Below are 25,214 nucleotides of genomic sequence, written 5' to 3'. Positions count from 1 at the left end.
GACCTATTAAAGACTGAGTTTAAAGAGCCCAAGATCTCCCATTGCACCCCAAGCCATCTCCAATTATTCTGACCTATATCTGGCCATTGGACCCAGACGGTTCTGGAGGAGAAAGTGAGGCAGGTGACCTTGCACAGCCCTTCCTTAATTAGATCCAATTCATTTTCAGGTCAGAGCATCACTTCCCCAATGTCATAGTACTCTTAAAGAACAAAGGACAAACAATTGGGTTAGCAATTGGATCCTTTGTGAGTTTTTTTTCCCTTTGCCATTCTTGGCCTCCACATAGCTGGCAATAAAAGGTCCTGTGTTCTTGACAATATTAGGAGATGCCTCCCAGGATCATTCTGCCATTGGAATCTCCCAGTAGACCTGAAATGATAGGTTCCATGTAAGGCAGCCATAATTCTCCCTGTTTAGTTTTTAAAACCCTTGTCACAGCTTACATTCTCAAAGGACATCACTTCTTTCTTCCTACTCTATAGTTGAACCAACCTGGATTTTTTTCTCTGTTCCTGACATATGACATTTATTATCCCATCTTCAATCTGTCCCCTATGCCATGAATGCATCCCTTTTTTGTCTCTGCCTCATAAAATCCCTCTCTTTCTTTAAGACACAGATGTGAAGCCTTTCCTTATTCCCTTAATTACTAGTGCCCTTCCTCTCAAACTAACCTATATTCAACTACTTTGCATTTATCTGTATATATTATTTTAAAATTTATTCTGTTTATACTTATATGTTTTTATTGTCTTCCTGATAGAACATAAACTCTTTTTGAGTAGGGATTGTTTTCTTTTTGTTTTTTGTTATCACCAGCATCTAGCACAGCACCTGGCATATCATAAGTGCTTAATAAATACTTCTTGAGTGATTGATTGGTGTACTTCCACATGGAACAAATCAAGTCAGAGTCCAAAACATAAATAAGTTACATGTAATTTAGATAAGGCAATTTACAAAAATTTACTATTGTCGTCTTCACTAAAATTCTCTCATGATTTCTCATTGGACTTGGAAATGACCCAGAGTTCTTGAAAACTATAATAGTGGAGTGTAAATTTTGACAGTTTCTACTAAACTAGAATAATTTCAAGGATGTTCAAGAAAAAAACTGCAGTGGCTCCCCAGAGGCACATTGAATCTGTCTGAGAACTAAACTAGCTAAGAATGAAGACATTCATCAACAATAGATTGACCAAAACGTGATGGAATTTTTGGTTACAATAATTCCAGAAGGGTGTCTTTTAAGATCCAGTGACTCAATTCAATGTTTATACTATATTCAGAGGAGGAAAGAGAATGAATTTTGCTCAGGACATGTTGAGTTTGTGATGACTAGAGGATATTCAGTTAGAAATGTCCAAAGAGCAATTGGTGATCAGGAGAGAGACTAGAGCTGGAAATAAAAATTTGGAAGTTTTCTATATAGAGAAGTTAATTAAACCTCCTGAGATTTAAGGAAATCACCAGGAAACCACTGAGAGAAATAGAAGGGCTCAGGACAGAGTCCTAGGATACATTTTTTTGCTTTCAGGGTAGCACAAAATGATTATATTGAAAGGTGTTTCCAGAAAGGTGGCAGGCAAATTAGGAAAGAACAGTTTCATGAAGGCCCAAGGAGGAGAATGTAGCCAACTGAGTAAAGGACATTAGATATGACAATTAATAGTTTATTGGTAACGAGATAATAGGTGGGTTTAATGATAAGGTCAAAATATACATGTTAGGGAGCTGAGGAAAAAGAAAAGGGAGGTATTTCTTTGTCTGAATGTCTACTATGAGGCTAGAGTGAGGGGAAATGCAGGAAAAAGGTAACAAATAGCTACGTCCCTGGTGCAGTCCCTCATTACATCATCAACAATGTTGTTGTTGCTCAGTTGCTTCAGTCATGTCCAACTCTATGTGACTCCATTTGCTGTTTTCTTGGCAAGGATACTAGAGTGTTTTGCCATTTCCCTCTCCAGCTCATTTTATAGATGAGGAAACTGAGGCAAACAGGATTGAGTGACTTGCCCAGGGTTACACAGATAGTAAGTATCTTGAGGCTGGATTTGAATTCAGGACATTAGAGCACTCGATCCACTGAGCCACCTAATTGCTCCTATTTCTACGTAGTTGTTTGTACCTTCTCTCCCTTATGAGATCGGGAGCTTATTAGGTCAGGGGCTGTTTTGTCTTTCTTTGTCGCTAGTGTTTAGCACAGTGCCTAGACATAGTAGATGCTTAATAAATGTTTATTGACTGACTGTATTGAACATAGGGTATACAAATGCAAAAATGAAATAGTCTTTACCTTCAAGGATCTCACATCTTATTGGTGGGGGAAACAACTCAAATACTCAATGGATTCATGACCTCATCAATTCCTTGTTAAAATCAATTCAGATGTTATCTGTATTGATAAGAATTTAAATCTATCCATGCCTGCCAATTTAATGCTGCTCTTGTCAATGCTGCCCCATAAGTTTTCCAGTCTAAATTTAAGACAGGGGGTCCATCCAAAGTGTCTAGGTCTTTTCCACTTTCTCCTGATATTGGGGATAATCCAATGATGAACTCTATCATCCTCAATATATATTCATCTTCTCTTCCTATCATACATGTCTTTTGCGACATTTAGCATACAGAGTACAAGTTTAAGACAAAATTCCCTTGGATAGTAAGATTCTCCAGGTACTCTATTTCACAGGCAACATTGTTATTGCTTGCCTCAAATTCCAGAACATTGCAGAGCTTTTTGGAATATGTCCACGACCACCCCCAAAGACTAGAACTGATTATCTACACAGAAAAAAACTAAGTGGATAAAAGTATCTACGTTTAAACATGCATTTGGATAGAAAATCCATAGAATTTCTCAAAGTATAGATTTGAACTATCTAGTACAAATGGATGGGTTGAGTACACAATTGAACAAGAGGAATAGAATGGATGGAATTGCCTTATTTTTTATTTTTTAATAATAACTTTTTATTTTCAAAATTAATGCAAAGATAGTTTTCTACATTCACCCTTGCAAAATCTTGTGTCTCAAATTTTCCTTCATCCCTTTTCCCTAGACAGCAGGTAATCAAATGTATGTTAAACATGTGCAGTTCTTCGCTACATAGTTTTACATTTGCCATGCCTCACAAGAAAAATCAGATCAAAATTTTTTTTAATGAGAAAGAAAAAAAGCAAGAAAACAACAATAAAACCCGAAAATACTATGTTGTGATCCATATTCAGTCCCCACAGTCCTCTCTCTGGATGCAGTTGGCTCTCTCCATCACAAGTCTATTGGAATTCACCTGAATCACCTCATTGTAGAAAAGAACCATATCCATCTGAGTTGATCATCACATAATCTTGCTATTTATGTGTACAATTTTCTCTTGGTACTACCGATTTCACTTAGCATCATTTCATATGAGTCTCTCTAGATCCCTCCAAAATCATCCTGCTGATCATTTCTTATAGAACAATAACATTCCATAACATTCATATATCATAACTTATTCAGCCATTCCTATTTCCCCAGCTGATAGCCATCCACTCAGTTTCCATCAATTGCCTTTAAAAAAGTACAAAATGCTTAATGATCCTATGCTTCTCCAACAAACAAAAACCTTTCTTTCTAATATCAATATTCTATAGGTATTGCCATATGACAACAATAAACAATCAATTAAAAATGAATGACACAGAATACAATAAAAAATTCAAAATGGGTGGAAGAGCTGAATTATAGAACCAATTATAAACTTTGAAGAAGTCCACAAATAAGAGATGTAAATGGGTTAGGTGGTGGGCAACATATCCATAAATAAACCTTATTTTAATTAATTTGAGTGAAAGAGGATGAGTTTAGTCCAAACTGTTACTGGAAGTTTGGCTGTGAAATGGAGTCTATATGAGATGGATAAATAATGTATATATTTATGTTTATCTCTTTATCTAAATATTATGTAAATTTATTGTTTATATACTTATCTCCCTATTGGTTGTAGAGGGCAAGAACTCTGAAAAGGTATATTTAAGGCTCAGTATGATTAATTTAATTAGACAACAAGATGTTAACTCAGTGGAATTGAGATAATGATTCTCTAGTTTACATGTACTTAGTACTTAGTATAGTTCTATAAGTTGACACCTCTTCTACAAGATTGACATCTATGATGATATACTTGTAATAGAGTATATATGAGCTGAGAGATCTGGGAGAAAGAGACTCGGAGATAGAGAAGACAGAGGACTGGAGTCTAGAGATAGAGAAGACAGAGGACTGGAGTCTGGAGATAGAGAAGACAGAGGACTGGAGTCTGGAGCTCAAAGTCTTGGACTCAGAGATACACTTGAAGACAGACTCAATGACAAAGACCCTCATGGTGACTAGCCTGACTCCTTCACTTCTCCACTAAGACCAAGGCCCATCTGAAAGTCCCCCAGAAAGCTAGACCAATCTCAGGCAAGGGAGACACACTGGGAAGGAGATAATAAAGACTTTGGATTTTATTCCTGATTATTCTTGTGGTGATTATTCTGCTGAAACAAGGTCCATTTGGAGGACCTTCAGAGAGCCAGTCCAGAACATTACATAGGTTGTACAAGAAAAGGTAGTGAATGGTTTGTATATCTGACTCTTGTAAGCCCATTTGGGATTTTCTTGGTAAAGATACCAGTGATTTGCCATTTCTTCCTCCAGTTCAATTTATAGATGAGGAAACTGAGGCAAACAGGGTGAAGTGACTTGCCCAAGGTCACACAGATATTAAGTGTTTGAAGATAGATTTGAGGTTTTTCTGGCTCCAGCTCTGTCACTTTATCAATACCCCAGCTAATCCCCCCGAGTGGATGATAAAAATCCACTTATTGTTATAATACATTATCATTAAGAATGACAAACTCCTGGATATATTTGTAGGCCGGCAAGAAAGGAGCCAATGATTGGGGAGAAGGAAAGATAACGTTGAGTATGTTGGTCTGAGGGAAAGTATCCTGAAAGATTTGTGAGACAATGGCAATCAAGGCAGAAATGTAGCAACTAGATTTGTTGAGAAGGACCATTTCTTTATCAGGCTGAAGCACAAGTTGGGTACTGTTGGGTGGTTTTGAGGCATGAGATAGGAGAGAAGAGAAAGCTTCTGGTAGATGGCCTTTATTTTCTCAGTTATATGGGAAATGAAGTGTTCCATTGAGAGTAAGAGGGATAAAAGGTGGTCTGATCATAAGAGATAAGAGTAGGTCTGATAAAAGGGTATTTGGAGAATGCATTAGAGAAATAATTAATGTTGATTTTGAAATGTCGATGGGCAATCCAGACAGTGGAGTAGGCAAAGCAGCACTAGAATTCAGGAGAGAGAATAAATTTAAACTATATATTCAAGAGGCAGCTACTTGGAAATGATCATTGAAGCTGTAAGGATCTATGAGATCATGGAGAGAAAGAGAAGTAGAGAAAGAAAAAGAGAGATAGAGAGGTACAGAGAGAAAAGATTAGTAGACCTAGTTAGATGATTTTTTTTTATCATTAGAGCAAGGATCCATAGGGATAAAGTCATGGAACTTTTTGAAATATTGCAATGATTTCTAAACAGTTTACTATAGTTGCTACCTGTCCTGTGATTTCCTCAGGAGAGTGAACAAATCCATTAACAATTAAAGTCCTGCAGTGATACCTCTGGCATCTACATGGTCGATCTAAGCCCACACTAGCTTGAAGGTCAGAAATTCTGCATCTTCAAGTGCTCGAGTCATTTTAAGGTTAAATACCAAGTCTGGCTTTCCCTTTGTCACAGAATTCTGCACCTCCTTCCAGAGACAGGACCCAGGGAGGATTTTTATCTGTTCTTTCAACAAACATTTACTGAATGTCTAATATGTGACAAGCCCTGTGAAAGGCATTGTGAAGGATAAAAGGATGAATAAGACATAGTATTTTCCCGCTACATATTTATGATCTCATAGGAGAGATGATATATTACACAAATAAAAAATTGTAGAAATGACAGAAATGGAAGGGGCTTTAAGGATGATTTAGTTCAAACCCCAAAGTTACAATGTAGCAAACTACAGAAGATGGTTTCCTGAAAGTCATAAAGCAGTGATCTACCTGAAGTAGACCCCCAGGTTTTCTCACTCACAATTTTGTTTTCGCTTTCCACTACTACATACTTTTATAGGAACTCAATAGAAAGATACACTGTTGACCATTGAAGTAATCAGGAAAAATTTTGTGGAGAAAATGCCATTCAAATTAGTTCCAGATGAATGGGAAGAATTGTAATAGGCAGAAACTAGATAAAACATTCCAGGTAAGGGGAACATTACAAGCAAAGAAAAATTAATAGTCTTGAATCCTTGATCAATCCCTACTCTGGAATTGCATACTGTACATTGTTAGAAGTCATGCTATCAGTATGATTGGATCTGTTACAAATTTGTGGGGCTTTATCTCATCTGATGCCCAGAAATATTTTTTAAAACTTCTTTTATCTGGATTTTGCCTCACCACTATGGTGATGATATTCCCTCAAAAGTCACTAATAGTCTCAATTGATGAATATAATAACCATGTAGATGCCAGAGGTATCACTGCAGGACTTTAATTGTTAATGGATTTGTTCATTCTCCTGAGGAAATCACAGGACAGGTATCAACTATAGTAAACTGTTTAGAAATCGTTGCAATATTTCAAAAAGTTCCATGACTTTATCCCTATGGGTCCTTGCTCTAATGATAAAAAATTAAATCATCTAACTAGGTCTACTAATCTTTTCTCTCTGTACCTCTCTATCTCTATTTTCTTTCTCTACTTCTCTTTCTCTCCATGATCTCATAGATCTTATAGTCTGTAATATTTGAGACTTTGATTATAGAATTCTCTCGGATTTGCTTTTCCCCTTTGGTTTTCAAGCATTTAGCACAGTGCCAGTTACACAGTAGGCCCTTAATAAATGTTTATTGTAGTGTACTGCAATAAACATTTATTAAGGGCCTACTGTGTAACTGGCACTGTGCTAAATGCTTTCTGTGATACTATTCTCCAAGTTCACTTTCTAACTCATTAGATTGTAAGCTTCCTGAAGGTAAAAAAACTGTTTTTCTTTTTTCATATTTGTATTCCTAACACTTAGTACAATACCCAGCACATAGTAGGCACTTAATAAGTATTTATTGACTCTTCTTGACTATCCATTTGACTATTCTTTCTCAATCTCCTTCACCATCCTTTTCCTGCCTAAAGGTGGGGTAAACCCCAAAGACTCTTCCTTAACCCACTTCTCTCTCTCTCTCTCTCTTTTTTTTCTAATGATCTCTTTCCCTTGGAAAGCCCATCGGCTCCCATGATTTCAATGATCATATTCGAATTTATTTTGAGGAAGAATAGCCTTCAATTCCTTTTCTCCTTCCTTATTCTCTTCTGTATGAATCTTTTGAATCACCTGGGATTGAATTCTCAGCACTCTTTCCCTCTTGCCTTTTTTCATCCTCCACATCAAAATGGTTGCTAAATAATGCCAAATCTAGCTCCACAGCATCTCTGACATCCATCCTCTCTTCTCCATTCACATGAATAACTATCTTACTTCAACTAATATGAATTTCCCAAATAGTCCCTTTTTATCTTGTCTTTCCTTTCTCTCACTTGACTTCATTTATGCTGCCAGCCACATTTGTAACTTTGCATTAATTTGGAATCTGAGAGGTTCCCTTGGACCTTTTTGCATTTCCACCTTCTGAATAACTCTTTGCTTAGCTCCAGAAAGCCTTTCCTTGTTCAGATGGTGTAGGCCATATTTTAGTAGTTCAAATTGTCCTGACTGCAGCAATCACCTGAGCTGCATATTTCTCTAGGGTTACTTACTGTGCCTTTTCTATTATCTCTCATGTCTTCTTCTTCATCACATCTTAGTGGGTCTGAACCATTTGCATCCATAAATAACTACTTTGGGAAATGGGTCATTGTACTTGCTACATGACCTCATCCTTCAACTATTCCTGTCCAGCAATTAAATCATTTCTTCTCCAGAATGTCCCAGAAAACTCTTTGTCCTCAAAGAATTCCCAGCTCAGAAACTCTCTCTCTTTTTGGATAGCTCCTCCTCAAACTATCATTTAAGGAAGGTGCCCAGATCTGACATCTCTTCATTTTTCACTATTTTAGACTCCTCCATCATACATCCTCACAAAATATCCTCCTCTCCTCCTCTTCTCTTTCAGCTCCCTTTTTCTTATTAGAACGTAAGCTCCTTGAGGACAAAAACTATCTTTTTCCTTATATTTATATTTTTAGTGCTTGGGAACAGTTCCTGACACATAGCAAGCAATTGGTAAACACTAATCATATTTAATTTTCTCCCTCTATATCCTCCTGAACAGTGGATTTTCACAGTTTCTCATTCAAAGATCTGGTCACATCCTGCTCAGAAAATGTCAATGGCTTCTGATTGCTTATATTTTAAAGGACAAACTCCTTAGCCTAATATGGAAGGCTCTTTGAAGTCTAGTTCCAATCTAGTTTTCCAGCCTTATTTCATATTGCTTTCCTTCACAGACTCTGTTTAATACAAGACAGATTATTAGCTGTTTTCTAAATATGGGCATCGAGGTAGCACAGTGCATTGAATGCTGGACCCAGAGTCCTCCTGACTCTTGACTCAGGAGGATTCATCTTCCTTAGTTCAAATCTGACCTCAGACTAGCTGCATAATCCTGGGCAAATCAACCAACCCTGGTTGTCTCAATTTCCTCACCCATAAAATGAGCTGGAGAAAGAATTGCAAACCATTCCAGTATCTTTGCCAAGAAAACCCCAAATGGGGTCACAAAGAGTTGCCCACAATTGAAAAATGATTGAACAAAAAACAGACTTGACATGTTATCTCTGGGCATTGATTTATGCTTTCCCTAATGCTTAAAATGTATTCCCTCCTCACATTGCCCTTTTGGAATTTTTCTTTCCCTTTGGTGCTCAGTTGATATGCTAAGGAAATTTCCTCTCATCCTATTAGTTGATAGTCAAAATTCAGTTTTTCTTAAGCATGAATAGATGTCTGCTTTATACACTGATCCTCTCCTCCCATCACTCTTCACCTTGTTATACTTATATATGTCATGTCTTTTTAGTAGAATACAAACTTTTTCTACTCAGGGGTTAGGACTTAAAAAAAATTACAGACGATTTGATGCCCTGGAAAGGGTGCTGGGTTTTAGAGTCAGCAGATCTGGGATCTGTGCTGGTTTTGCTTTGCACTAATTGTATGACCTTGGGAATTTAATTCCTCTCTTTGAGCCTCAATATCCTCCTTTAAAAAAGTAGCCTTCTACTGGCTCTGTGATCTCCTCATGATGCTCTAGTGCACTGCACATTTGTAATAGCTTCCTAATGAATGCCTCATATTTTTAGGGGTGATTTCATTATTGGCATAAGAGAGTCCCTTCCAAGTGAAGGGCTATAATGATTAACTTTTGCCTTCACTTGTTCCTGCAAACACATATACACATGTGCACACACATTTATCCTGTTGTATATTCATGCATGCATGTTTATGGTGTGTATATGTATGTTTATGTATGTATGCATGTATATGTGAAAATCTACAGTGAGTGTCAATTATTAAATTTTCAGTGTGAGAATTTACACCTTAAAAATTAGTATAAATCAGACTTTGACTTAATTGTTTTATTGATTTTCTAGATTTAGGAAGATGATGGAAAAATGTTAATTATATATATATATATATATATGAATGTATGTATATATATATCTATTTACATATTATACACATAAGTTTATAATGTGTACATATCTATGGCTATATGTACAATGTGTACATATATGTATGATAAGTGTGGTATATGTCTAATAATTGGTCGATGCAGATGGGTACCTTCTCTGTAAATTATAGTGACTAGGAGGCCAGCTCTCCATCTACTCTGCCTCTTCCTCTGTTCACTTACAAAATTTTCTGAGGCACTTGGAGGTTAAGTGTTTTGCCCAAGGACACACAGCTGGTATGCATCAGAAACAGGATTTGAATCCATCTTCCTGATTTAATCCCAGAACTCTACTTCACAATTTCTGGCTTTCGCCAAATGAATAACTGACATTTATGGGGTTTTGAGGTTTACAAGAGGCAGCTATCTGGGTAGAGTGGGCAAAGTGTTGAGTCTGGGATCATCTGCAAGTCATTTAACCCTGTTTGTCTCCTTTTCCTCATCTGTAAAATGAGCTGGAAAAAGGAAATGGGAAACCACTTCAGCATCTCTGACAAGAGAACCTCAAATCAGGGGTTTACAAAAATTTTTTACATATGTTATATTATCTCATTTGATCCTCACAATAATCCTATCGCTGTTCCTCTTAACTCTAACAAAAAATGCAGGAAAAAGGCTAACTGTGAAACCAATACAAAAATGCCAGCCATCATTATCATCCTCTCCATCCTTTTTTTGCTTTTTGTTTTTTATAGACAAGAAGCTTGAAATATAGGTAAGTTATATGACTTGCCTAAGGTCACAGAGTAAAGGAACAGAGTTCAGAGAAGAAGCTGTGTAGAGCAGATGGTTGACAATATCACTTTGGCTCCAATAAAGCTTCATATAGAGGAATTCAATGTGAGATAAAGGGTAATATAAGAACAAGCTTGAAAGGTCAATTAGTGACAGATTGTGAAGGGATTCAAACAGATGTTCTGAAAGTAGCTCAAACCTTCCAGTGAAATCTGGAGAGCCAATTGTTAAATTTTCAGTATGAGCATTTATACTTCAGAAATCACTACAGGTCGGGACTTGACTTATTGTAAAAAGTGTTGGGAGAAAATGTTAATAATGAAGATAACTTGAAAAGTGTGCCTCTTGTATTTTTGTTTTTTGAGAGTCGCTTATTAAATATTTAGTAGTAGCAAACTCCTGGATCCAAGCTGTTCCATGGCTAAGAAGTTTGGAGTGCTCACAGTAGACAATGGGAGAGCTACTGTAGATTTCTGAACAGAAGAGTGACATGATCAATGGAAGGAAGAAATGATACTCAGTGACCAATCAACTAAACTTGCACTCATTCTCTTGTCTCCTGTCTTCCCTTTGTCTCCTCATGGCAAATACTGGCAACAGTATTACCTTCCAGAAGTAAGTTACCTCAAACTGCCTTTCCCCCAAAACCCTTTTTATCCAGCCTCTGTCTGATTCTTTATCGTTGCTGCATTAAGAGATCTGTTGTATTCAGCCCCACTCAATTGACTGCAGCTTTCACAAGCAATTGCTTTCATCTCAAATTTGAAGAACCCACTTTAGTAACAATTTTTATTCCAGCTGTGCATTTTCAAAGCTATTAACTACACTTTGTCCACAAAATGGGGCCAAACCCTTACTCAGGGGTCAAATGGTCCTCCTTGGCAAGTCCCGGTACTGAAAGCCATCAGCAATAACAAAGAACTAGATTTTGCTGGGAAAGAAGAATTTAATCCAAGGCTCTGTGGTGGGAATTGACTGACCTCCAGATGGATGGGAAGGAAAAACATCTTGGGGCTGGATAACCTTAATGACCTCAGAGGTCTCTCTGTAGGCAGCCCAGCTGGACAGGGACAGGTTACAAGCCTTTGTAAGACAAGTTTCTGTCTCTGTGCCTGGAAGAGCACAGTTTTCAGAGCCCAAATGCATTCCTTCTGTTGGATAGAGGTTGTTAAATAGTTCGATATCAGGGTGGGTTTTCATGGCAATTTTTTGTGATTAAAAAAAAAAAGCAAGGAATGGGTTTGAACAAACATAGTATAGACTGATGGTGGGTGGACATGATACAATGGAAAGAACAAGATCTCTGAAGTCAGAGGTTCAAATCCTATCTCTTCTGCTTACTACCTGTATTTCTGACACTGAGAAAATCATTTAATCAGTTTCCCCATATACAGAATGATGGATTGAAGTTAATGGTCATTAGGGTCCCTTTCTGTTTGAATTCTATGATCCTATGACTTTGACAAAAGTATGAAGGGAATGAAGCTTCATTTTCCCTACCTTCAGCTTTACTGTTTTTAAAACTTTATTTTCCATTTTTTCTTTCATCCAGCCCTTCAGATATCCAGTATTTTTCATGTATTCTCTCTTTTCTCATTCTTATACAACAGCTCTCTAGAAAGGGTCTGGTATTTACCATTGTAGGAGATTGTTCAGGGGAGTTCCAGTTAGCTTGATAAGCTCAGAGTCCTGAGTTTTGTTTGGGACTTTTATTATATAACATCTATTGAAGATTAATTGATTTGTTTGGAATGCTGTGAATTAACTGAGCATGAATTAGTTGGCTCAGGCTATTGTTGGCTGGAGCCATCTCTTTGTGCTAGGGCTACAAAAAAGAATGTTTTTGCACAGTTAGCTTTTTTCCTATTTTTTTTTTTTTGATTAGAGTTAAAAGGAATAAACATTAAGTGCACTCTTGGATCACAAAGGGGAAAAGCCTTGTATGTACACAGATTCCTTCTCCCCTCCAAGAATCCTTGATGACTGTCTTGAGGCAGAGAAACATTGCAGTTACTTTTGTTCTAACACATGTGGCTGGATAAACAAGTTCCTGACTCCTGAGGTGCTAGCTTAAGTTATGGAGAGTTGGTGAGTCAACCAATAAACATTTACTAAGCACCTATGTATTAGGCATTGTATTAAATTCTGAGAATACAAAAAGGCAAAAAAAAAAAAAAAAAAAAAAAAAGCAGTCCCTGCCTTTATCATCTAATGAGGAAAGAAGTAAGAAGTATATATGAGAAATATATGAAAAAGGTGGGGAGGTAGATAGCATGGACACATGGCAATGAAATGTCTGGGTGAGCTATCATGATATGATTGCCCCAGAAACTCTCCTTAAATGGAATGTCTAGGAGGAGCTCTCTACCATATACCTTCTACCTTTTCCAATCAGAGGTTAAGGAGACTTCATCCTAGGGGTGAGGGGTACTTAAGGAGCTTTGAATTTCAAGGTTGCTATCATCTTGCAGGATGATGAGATTGTAATGATGAGCCTAAGAGTACAGCCATGTGGGACAACTTTGACCTGAGACATGTTAGCTAAGAGGAGAGCAAGCATAAGATCAGGTAATGGGATTTCTTAAACCCCAGCATAGAGGATGGTATAAGATGATTTCTTGTGCAGTGCAGGCTTTTGGAGAAAAGAGAATTTCCAAGGGAAATGGAAATGACATGGTATCCCTAAGAATTGTGTTTGATCCTGAACAGGGAGAGAAGGGAAGGGGGAAAGTGGAACTCATCTGTGAGAAAGGATAATTGTATTCATTGTTTCTGGGCTCCTGAATCTGATATGTGTTTTCTGAATATTCTGTGGAGATGAAATAAGGTTTATCTTATCCTTAACATTCATTTTTACTTTATTTGATTATGTGGGGAATTTTTTAATGTAAATCAATGGAGAACTAGACTTGGATTATAATTGGAGCTTCCTGAAGAAACTCCAGGTCGGAGCATATTTAAGTCAAAGAAAATGATTTGGGGATGGATGGGTATTCTACTAGTATAAGAACCTAAACTGAATAAAGTTATATATTTTATTTTTTTAGTTTTTGGCTTCAAAATATTCATCACATTATGTATGTAGCTTCATCTTTCACTTTTACAAATTATAATCCCTGTTAAATTTAGTGCATGGTTAAACTTATGCATCATCAAATGGCCAGTCTTCTGGTGATCAGCCCCTCCAAGCTCTAGTTGGTTGATCCTTAAAAATCCTAAACTAGTTCTTGGCAAAGCTTGTTTATACCTTAGAGTGAACTTAAGTTGTTGTATATCTCTCCAAGGGACAGCTAGCTACATGCCAAAGCTTTTCTTTGACAATGGAATAAAAAGCTTTGTTAAATTCCTTTAACAGTCTACTATGCCTTTAAAGCATGGAAGAAAAGTATTGTGAAAATCTGAGAGCTTTCCCTTTGTCTCATAATTATACTACTACCCAGTAGACCAGTTTAATATTGGAAAGTCCATAAAATAGCAGATCTGGAAGAGACCTTAGAAACTATCCACTCATTCTTTGGTTTACGAATGAGGAAAATGAGACCCAAAATGAAAGTGAATGAATATTTTTAAGATTATGTAGCTAATAAATTTTTGAGATGATAGTACAACTAAAGCCTTTCATTTCCCATTCATGGATTCTTTTATTTTTCCATTGGATTTCTGGTAGGCTATAATTCCAGCTTTATGATTGGCAAATTCTCAGTCTGTTTTCCAATAATGAGATGAAAATCTTAGCTTCTACAAAATGAACCTTTGAAAGAAGGTGGAACTTCATGAAAGCTGATAAAACTGTTCTCTGAGTGCTGAGTGTTCACCTAAGCTGTTGGAGCAGCTAGTCTCTCATTGATTTCCTTCATGGGTTCATTCACAAAAGAGGGAAGGAGGCATAAAGAGAATGTCTTAGTGTTCTCCTCTCAAATGCCCCTTTGCTGAGATTCATTCCCAAGGTTCTCTCCAACTTTGAGATTCTGTGTGAGTTTCTCTATTTGCATGTGACCTAGACCTGGATTGTGGCCGTGGGAATGGAGAGGGAGGAAGGAATCTGTAAGACAGGAAAGGATGAATGTACACAGAGAGGAGTGGAAAATAATCCCCAGCCTGTGAGGCTTTGAGGCTGGGGAACTGATAACTTGATGATGTTATGGAAATTAGGATTTGCTGTTCATTATGGGGCAGAAGGTGAAATATGAATGAAGTTTTTGAGTAGGAGGATTACATGTAACTAGAGAGGTCAAGGAGGCTAAAATGACATATCTCAACGATGTTATTGTTATATGTCATTCAATGTTTTGTATTTCCTCAGCCCTTTGGACACATTTCAATTGATGGGATTGAAGTGGTATAAAAAAGGCACCAGAAGTGGTAATAGGAAATACATTTGGGAGAGCATAATTATAAAAGAATTTTATATGAAAATAAAATAATAGAGATTTGGTTATAGTTCAATCGATCTGAAAAAAAAATCAAGTCAGACATCCATTACAGGTCACAAAGCCTTGCTATAATATTTATGTGAAAATAGCTTCACGGGCTCAAACAAATACAGCTAGGCAAGGCATTCATAGTGAATGAGTAATTTGCATTTCAGGGAACACAACTTTAAAGTGTCAGGGGGACAGAGACAGAATCTAGGAAATAAAGGGAGGAACCAGGGAAGAGTTTCAGAAGATTAAGACAGGATCAAGGAGAAACCAGGTGCCCCAGATGTCAGATCTGTCTAAAATATACCAATCAAGATCTCAAAGGTTGTTATGACTGTCTTTAAAGATGCCAACTAGACAGAGTCAGAGGTTGGAGTTCTAGACAATGAAAAAGCAAATGGGCTGATTAAGAATTTTGACTTCACATTACTCTGTACAAGCAGGATAGTGTGGGAGAATTAGTTTCCTTTTTGTACCCTTTTGTGTATTTGATTATGCTTGATATTAACAGGATGGGCTCTTTTTTGGCACTTCCTGATAAGGGAAGAGAATAAGCTGGTTTTATCTTTCCCATCAGGATGAAGGACAGAGGATAGAAATGGTGGTGTCCTGGAGGACAGGTAGTTGATATACAGAGCAAGGTAGGGAGCAGCCCATGAATGGCTTAACAAGCATTCTCTCTCTCTTCTTTCCTCCTAGTTTTATGGAGGTTGACAAGTTCTTGGTGCAACCTGGATTTTAAGAAATGGGCAACTAGAGAAATATTGACCATTATTAACATTCATACAAGGCTGTAAGAATATGATAGAGAAATCACTGGCTCCAGAGTCAGAGAATCCATGTTTGAATCTCAACTCTTCTTATCTGTGTGGCTTTGGGAAAATCATATAATATTTCTGGGTCTCAGTTTCCCATTTAATAAAAGAGAAAGCTGTACTACATGACTAAGATAAGTTCCAGTTTCAAATCTAATCTTAGATAAAATCCCACCTTGTGCAAGAAACTTTTCTGGAACCCTTTAACGTCACTGCTTTTCCTCTAAAATGATCCCTTTTTTCTCTCATATATTTATTGATTGTATGTAGACATTTTTTTTCTCCTTTCTTTGAATCCTCAGCTTTTAGCACATAGGAAGTGCTAGATGGCACATTCATTACCTGCTGTGTGATCCTGGGCAGGTCATTTAATTTCTCAGAGTCCTAATTTCTCAGTCTCAATTTTTTTAATTTTTCAAATGAGGTTAATAAAATTTACATTATTTACCTCTCAGAGTTCTTGTGAAAAAAATATCACTTTGCAATATATTATTTAATTATATAATTGTTATTGTATGTTATTATATAATTTAATTGTATAATTATTATTTCTATTATATGATAGAGCCAACTCTTCATGGTGTCACATCACAGATTTAGAACTGGAAGGAACCTCAAAGGTCATCTAGTACAACCTCCTAAGTTTTTATATAAAGAAACTGAAATCTAGAAATCTGAAGTTATTTGACAAGGTAACAAGTTGTAAATGGCAGAGAATGAGATTCAAATCTGGGTCCTCCAAATGCTGTGCTTATTCAACTAATTGAATCCATGCTCCAATAATAATCACTTGGGAGATTGAGTCTAGAGAGAGTATGAACATCAGAATTAAGAGGGTTAAGAAGTTCAATTAGGAAGAACTGTTACTCAGGAAACCAGGCATCTACCTCACATTATATCCACCTTGTAATTCCTCCCTGAGCACCCACCATTCCACAAGCCAGCCTGGTTCTTGCCTTCTCTCAACCCTTCCCTCCCTTGCTTTAAAATGCTCATTGTGGAGAGTCAAGAATAGGAGCTTCCTCCAACCACGAGGGAGAGCTGCCTCTGTTCCTTAATGACTTTCTCTTGCCTTGCTGCTGTTCAGAGCAGTTGTAAGACAGCAGGAAATTGGACTCTGAAAGCAAAAGCTCCCAACAGTGGATTTTGTTTTCTGGAAGTAAATTAATTGAAATGGCCCTGTGCAAAGGGGAGAGAAAAAGAGAGAGAGAGAGAGAGAGTAAGAATGAGCTAGAGAACCAGGCTCAATAGGGGAAGATGCCCCTGGAGAGAGAGATGGGAAGTTGAAAGTGTGTGGAACTTTCCAATAATAATAATAAAGTAAAAACCCAAAGCTCCAGGCTGCAACACTGAGAAGTGCTCCTGGTCCCTGGACAGCTGGATCTATTGGAAACTCGTGCCAAACAAGGGAACCCATTGCTGAGGGCAAAGAACATTTATCTCCTGAATTTACCCCAACTGAACCTTGCCAAGGCCCTGTAGTGGCAACGGGGCCACCTGGTATTCCTCTCACATAGTACCCTTGAGGATGTTTATTTGTTATTTCATATACACGATCTTATTCTTCCCTATTCCACATCTCCCTGAGTGGAAGATGGGGCAAACTATGTGATTTCCATTCTAAGTGGTTTGTGCATGCATCTGTACCTGCCCTCAGTGGAAATGAGGAACTGGGAAAATCACAGAATCTCACAAATAGAAAAAAATAAGAAATCATCACATACAATCCTTATGTGAATGTTAATGGTTAGGAATAAAGGGGTCATAATCAGGCTGCTTCTTCCTGGGTGTGATACAGTCATGTTCAAGGGAAGGTCTTGTAGCTTACCTGAAAATGCTCCAGGGATAGAGGATGAGGCAAAAGAATGGAATGAGAACAGTCCTTTCAGCAAAGGTCAGGAATGACAGTTCAAACATGGTGCTGAAAAAGGTTAGGGAAGGAATAACAGCCAAGGCTATCACCCCTTAACAACATGATAAACTAATGGTTTTCTACCATCTAATTGAAGACCTTCTACAATGGACATCTGTTGTTCAGTTATTTCTCACTTTTTGTGACTCCATTTGAGATTTTCTTGGCAAAGATACTGAGATGGTTTCCCATTTCCTTCTCCAGCTCATTTTACAGATGAGGAAACTGAGGCAAACAGGTTGCCCAGGGTCACACAGCTACTGTCTGAGACCAGACTTCAACTCAGGAAGATGAATTTTCTTCATTCTAGGCCATTCACTCTATCCATTGCACCACATAGTTGCCAACAGCAACAACAATAACAGACATTGTAGGAAAACAATTGTTGTTAAATTTCTCTAACACCAGGGTGTCTTGGAATCAGCCTGTATTGACTGACAAAAACCAACTGATAAATTGTGTGAGCATTTATACCTCAGGAATCAGTAAGCAATACAAATCAGGGCTTATTTTTTGTCTTATATACTTTCTAGACTTTAGAAAATAATGGATAAAATGTTAATAATGCAGATTAAACTTGATTTAGCTAGGCTAATCTTTGGATCATGGAAAAGAGCCCATAATCAACTTCATTCATTCATTCATTTATCTATTTATTTATCTTTATTTATTTGTTTGTTTGTTTACTTATTCATCCATCCATCCATCTATCCATTCATTTATTTATTTTAGGCTTATATCTTGAAGCTGACTTTATTTCTTATAGTTTCCCTTTTATGCCCCACCATAAATATATTTTTCTTTATTACACATTACACAAATGCCAGAAAATTGGGTTATATTTAAACCTTTCCAATAGAGTAGAACATAGCCTGTTCCATTGGAATGATCTTCAAGGATCCAGGGTCATGTTTGTGTCCCCATAAGGAAATAGTCATGATAAGACCATCATCTCCCTGATGTAATTTCTTTTCTTCCACCTAAAAGATGACCCCAATTTGCTTGATGTACATTCCCAGTCATCTAGAGGAATAAAAGCTAAACCCAGTCACACAGCATCTGGATCTCTCAAATTTAGCGAATGTCTAAGATCATGGGAGTTATCATATCCTGATGACCTACGGATCAGACACATTTTCTTAGGGAAATGGATGGGCCATATCCAAAGAGTCCAAATGCCACTGTATATTTGTTTTCATGCTCTTGCTGTGGAAAATAAACCTCCTTTTATAATTGTTTAGTGACTTGAAGAATGCTTCATTTAATCCAAAGTTGAACCTGAACTAAGAATTCTTATGTCAGGCTACCTCCTTTCTTCAGTTTCTTTCTATCATTGTTTCCTGATTTTGTATATAAGATCCTTTAGGGCAGGGACTTTTTTCCTTCTTTCTTGTATTCCCAGGATTTAATAGAGTACCTGGAATATAGTGAACATGGGTGACCATTGACTGACTGGTATTACAACTACACCTCCAACAAAAGTCAACATTACAATTAATAACTTCAGATGTCTTTATATAGATGTATAGAGTATGATTAATCAACAGCATAAATTAGCATATTCAATCTTGTAAATATCACTGAGACTTGGGGGAATGGGACTGAAAAATGGCTAAGGGAAATAAAAGCTTATTTAAAATGAGTAAACTAGATATAAGGAGTGAGTAGAGTAACTTTTTATGTTAAGATATCTTAAGAAGAAATCCAAGATGAGAAATGTAGTAGAGAACATTTGGGGCATGATGAATCAATGAATCAGTAAAAAATTTTAACTCTTTATTATGTTACAGGCACTGTGCTAAGCACTGAGGATTCAAAAAAAAAGGCAAAAGATAGTCTCTATTTTCAAGACGCTTACACTCTGGTAGATCCAGCAATGTTTAACATTTGTTCCATAAAGGAATGAAGCCAAAAATCATTGCAATTTTCCAAAATAAAGAAAAAAAGTTAAAGTATGCAAACTAAAGACCAGACACCTTTACTTCAATTGTTGGCAAATTCCATGCCAAGAAAAGGATTTGAGAGTATTTAGAAGAGGAATCAATGATTACTAAAAACTATTATGATTTTGTCAAGTACAGATCATAACCCACCAATAGAATTTTCCTTTTTGTCAGGAGAATTAAAATAGTTGATCTGTGTGATACTGCAGACATACTGGGCAACATGGATTGGGTTTCAGTAAAGCATTTGTCAGAATTTCTCATGTTTTCCTTATGGACAAGATGGGGTGATATTTAAGAGACAATAGTACAGTTAGATTTATTTGAAACTGAAACAATTTGTGTATTAAGAAGATATAATTCTGTGAGAAAATCAAGGAATCAGGGGCTTGGGATAGTGAAGATGAAGAATGGTAAATAATGTTGAAGATCAACAGTAATAGAAATTGAGCTATGTAGTCATATTTTGGGGATAAGATTATCTGTATATTAAAGATGAGTTCAACTGAAAGAGAAAATAGTTGAGAGCAGAAGACTTAATTTTTTATGTGCTTAGTACAATGCCTTTCACAAAGTAAATTTATTTAAGAAACACTTTTTTTCATTCATTCATTCAAGGGATGGAAAAACTGGGATCAATGAAAACATGACAACAAATGATGGAGAAAAGAGTTCAATTCAATTGTAATGTTGCTTCAGATTTTTTTTCTGACAAAGAGAACGATCCTTAGAATGGATTAGAAAGAACAAGAATATTTAATAGGGAATTGAAACCAAGATAAAGAATGAGATAGTTCAAGAGAATGCTGTAGCTTCCTCTAATGAGTTTTATTCTCCTGGCCAAGGAAGATTATATTCTAAGATATTAATAGAGCTGTCAGATGTGATTGCTGAGGTTTTGTCAGAGATATTTGAAAAATGGACATAGGAGAGATGGGTCTGGAGAAAGCTAAAGTCCTGATTTTCAGAAAAGACAAGAGCATGGAGCCAATAAATTATAGGCTGGTGAACTTGACATTGAAAACTGGTTAGATTCTAGTATATTCTTGAAACAATTAAGAAAGAATTAGTACCCTGTATTAGCTGGTACTATCAAGTCCTAATTTACTCTGCCCTGATGAGACTATGTCTAGAGAATTGTGTTTTGTTGTGGGCACTGGTTTTAGGAGGGGAATTAATAAGCTGGAGAAGGTCCAGTGGAGGGTGACCAGGAGGGGGAAGATTTTACATGAATTCACACACACACACACATGTATACAACATATATATATATATATATACATACAAATACATCTCATACATACATATATGCACATACTCATAAATACTTATGTGTATATATATTTGCATATACATTTATATATGTATATATATATGAATCAAGTGGAGCAATTGAAGGTTATTAGACATTTCAATATTTTATAAGATCACAGATTTAGTCTGGAAGGTGCATCACAGGTCATGTAGCCCAATATTCTTATGTCATAGATGATGAAATCAAGACTCATGTAAATAAGCTGACTTGCTTGAGGCTCTACAGTAAATAAAAGGAAGATCTGAGATTTGAACCCAGGTCCTATCCTTCCAAACCTGATTTATTTTCCATTGCTTCAAGCAGAACTTTTTCTGTATCATCTCCTGGTTTTAGTGTATTGTCTGCAGGTTCTGCATTGCAGCTCTCCTTTTCATGGTTTTGATATAGTGTAAGTCAGCATGAGAAATTATATGGAAATTTTGGGGGCATTTTGCTGCCTTCTAGTGTTTTATACCTATATGTTATATATTTTTGTACATGTATATGCTTATATATATTATATGATTTATACATATATATGTTTATACTGATATATTATATGACTTATAAACATATAAAGACATCCATCTATCTATCTATATTTATCTCTATTTATGTATGTATAAGACCCCAGAAGACAGTGAAAATGGTGAACCACATAGTGAAAGGACTAGAGAAAATGATACATTAAGATCATTTGAAGGAACTGAAGACATTTACCCTGGAAAGGACATGACATCTGTTGTCAAGTATTTAAAGGGCTGTCATGTAAAAAGGGGATCACACTTGTTCTACCTGACCCTAGAGGGCAGAATTAGCTGCAATAGATGGAAGTGGCAAAAAGACAGATTTAATCTTGATGTAAGGAAAAATTTAGCAGAGCTTTACAAAAGTGGAATGGGAGGGCTTCACGTTGAAGTTGGAAATCACTTCTTGGGCCTGCTGTGTGATGGATTCTTGATGTGGTACAACGACCATCTTCACCACAATAATAACAACATGTAACATTTATACTGCACTTACTATATCCCAGGGACTGTGCTAAGTCCTTACAATTATTATCTAATTTAATTTTTACAACAACCCTGGGAGGAAGGTGCTATTATCATTCCCATTTTGCAGATGAGGAAACTAAGGCAAACATAAATGAGTTGTCTGGGATCATACACTGAATAAATGCTTGAGGCTGGATTTGAATGTGGGTCTATCTACCACCCCATTTATCCATTGTGTTAGTTATTTCTTTAAATTTTCTTTTCTATGTATATGTAATGATATATATGGTATGGACTGGACTATATTATCTCTAAGGCCTTTTCCAATTATTATGCACTATGATTCTATGATTTTTTTCTAAAGTATATCAATATAAACAAATGATAGGCTCTTTGCATGATAGAGAACCCCAATGTAAAGAGATTTGTGTGAAGAGATTGAATGTGTGATGAGATCAATTTAAGGTGCCAAGAAGGAACCTTGAGCTCAAAGAATCACAGAAAAGGCCCTTTATTCCTCACAGACATACAATGGATGGGGCCCTAGTCCTGCAGTTCTGTGCATTTAACATGTAGCTCAGGCATATTATGAAATGTATACCTGACCTTATATATGTTATTGTTGCTGGACAGATTCACAGGGACTAAGTGAAAGAGACATCTTAGGAACAGTTAATCAGTAGGTGGCCTGGACCTCAACTTACTGTAAGGATATTGTGAGTAGAAATTTTGCTAACCTTGCATATCTGGATTAATGAAGTTTTCTAAGTTGAGAGCTTTGCTTTCATTGCCTAAATGAAGTTGACTAAATTAATATTGAAACTTTCCGGTACATAGGCCAGTCAATTAGCTGTCAAACATGTAGTCACTTCTGTTGACCAGAGACTAGACCAATTTTCACACAAAGTCCCTCCTTAGAGACAGATTCTTCTGGGGTTCTCATTGTGTTTGGCTCTGTCCCCCAGCTCTTTTCTAATCTCATATTTTCTGTTTGGAGTTTCTTTTCATCCTTCTGAAGAGTCTTTCTTTCTGAACTAGAATTTTCTTCTTCTTCCCCAACTAAAACTCTTTTCTCATCCACATACATTCTCCTGTTGTCTCTTTTCACTTTGCCTCCTGCCCTTAACACCTGGATTCCTCCTCCCAGGTAGATTTCCTATTTTATGCTATAATTAGAACATCAAGCTGTTTAAAGTATGTTTTAGGGTGGAAGCATATCACTTAGACCTGCCACATTCTGGTTATCTCAGCTTCCCAGGAATCTTTTTTTTTTTAAACAATCTATTATGAATAATAATTTTTTTTTACATTTGTGTAGAAGGTGTTCACAGGTATTGTCTTGGATCCTTATTACCCATAATAAAGAATTCTGGTAAGGTATGAAATTTCTGTTTTGCCTGAGTTTGTAATACTGACAGAACATTGAAGATGACTGACTGATTGGTTGACTTATGACTAGTTCATTACATTCAAGCTACACTCTAGTTCTTGGCTTTCAAAGGTTAGATGAAGATGGAAAGGAAAGAAATAAAGAGCCATAGAAAGGGAAAAGCTGAGCAGATACACATGCATTCAGTTCCATAGAGGGAAATCTGCACAGCTATATGGTCCTTCCAAGAGACTATATGCACAGGGAATTGTATCCTCTGGGGAGTCATACTACATCAAATATTGGAGAGATGTATTGGCCAATCATCAAAGAATTTTTGGGTCAAGCTCAGAGCTTTTGGAACATCAGTGAGCAGCCATAATGGAAGGTGAAAGATGCCTTAAAACAAGGAGAAGCTAGAGAGAAGGAGCAGATATAGAAATAGAATCAGAGGGTAAAAACTAGCATCATGTCCTGAAGAAAAAGGCACTGAATTCTCTGAGGAAGACTTGAATTTGAATCCCATCCTTAACACTTATTAGTTATGTGATGATAGGCAAGTCACTGAAATCTGTGTGTCTCAATTTCTTCATCTGCAAAATGGGGCTGTTGTAAGGGTAAAATCAAATGTATGTAAAGCATTTTCAAAGGCTTACTGTACTAAAAATGTTAGCTACTCATATATATTCCAAATTATGGGAACCGTTTAGGTTGGAAAAGGTGGTAACTCTTAGGAGCAATAAATAATTTTCCCTAAGGTGGTGTTAGAAGCCCAGGGTAGTAGTATAAGTCCATCAGACTATAGAAGTCAGTCTTTTCAGGGCTCACTAGAGAGGGAAGGAGGACAATTCAGGGATATTTCATTCATTTTTCATTTAGTAAAACTTATGCACAATTCAATGTTTTATTAGCTTTAGTGAATGGTTGGGCGCTGAAGGTGATTTTTTTCTTTTTGTCATAGAACTTATTTATAAGAGAAGACTCTAAGATAAAACTTGATCCACCAAAATCAGAACTTATATTCTGAGCCATGGCTTACATTGGTATAGCATTTTTTAAAGCACTTGGGCAATATCTTATTTGATTCTCATAATCCCACTGGAAGGTAGTATCATCCCCATTTTACAGATGAGGAAACACAAAAAGGCTCAGTGACTTGCCCCCATATTCTCCTTCAATTATACCATATTTGAACAAATTCAACTAACAGTGATCATGCTGTTGTTGTTGTTCAGTCATGTCTGACTCTTTGTGATCCCATTTGAGGTTTTCTTGGCAAACATTCTGAAGTGCATCCCCATTTCCTTCTCCAGCCTATTTTACAGTTGAGGAACAAGCCCTAAGTGACTTGCATAGGGTCTCACATCTAGGAAGCATTTTTGGCTAGATTTGAACTTAGGAAGATAAGTCCTCCTGACTTCAGGCCTGGGATTTTGTCTATTGTGCTATGATAATGATGATAAAAATAAAGAGCTAACATACATATCTCACTTGCCATATCCCAGGCATTGTGCTAAGCACTTTACAATTATTATGTCATTTTATCTTCACCATAGTCCTAGAAGGTGGATGCTCTTATGATCCCCATTTTACAGATGAGGACACTGAGGCAAACAGAATGATTTGAATGACTTGTCTAAGGTTACATGATTAGGAAATGTCTAAGATTAAATTTTAATCCATGTTTTGCTGATGCCACGTACCATATAAATGGCCCTAAAGGAAAATTTTGTAATTAAAAGGATTTCACAAACCACACAGCAATCACTGAGGACCTCAGAATAGCATCACAGATTGTGATATCCTTCTTTGGGCTCTAACAATCTACCTTCTATAATCTTAAAAGGGCATATTATGCCATCATTTATCAAAGAATTATAGATGGTTAGATCTTGAAAGATTTTTAAAAATCATTTGGTCTGAAGTCCTTTTATAAATGGATTATGTCTCATCAAGGTAAAATAA

The sequence above is a fragment of the Sarcophilus harrisii genome, chromosome 2 (genome assembly GCF_902635505.1).
Source record: "Sarcophilus harrisii chromosome 2, mSarHar1.11, whole genome shotgun sequence".
NCBI classification, from domain to species: domain Eukaryota; kingdom Metazoa; phylum Chordata; class Mammalia; order Dasyuromorphia; family Dasyuridae; genus Sarcophilus; species Sarcophilus harrisii.
Note: the sequence above shows the minus strand (reverse complement) of the source record.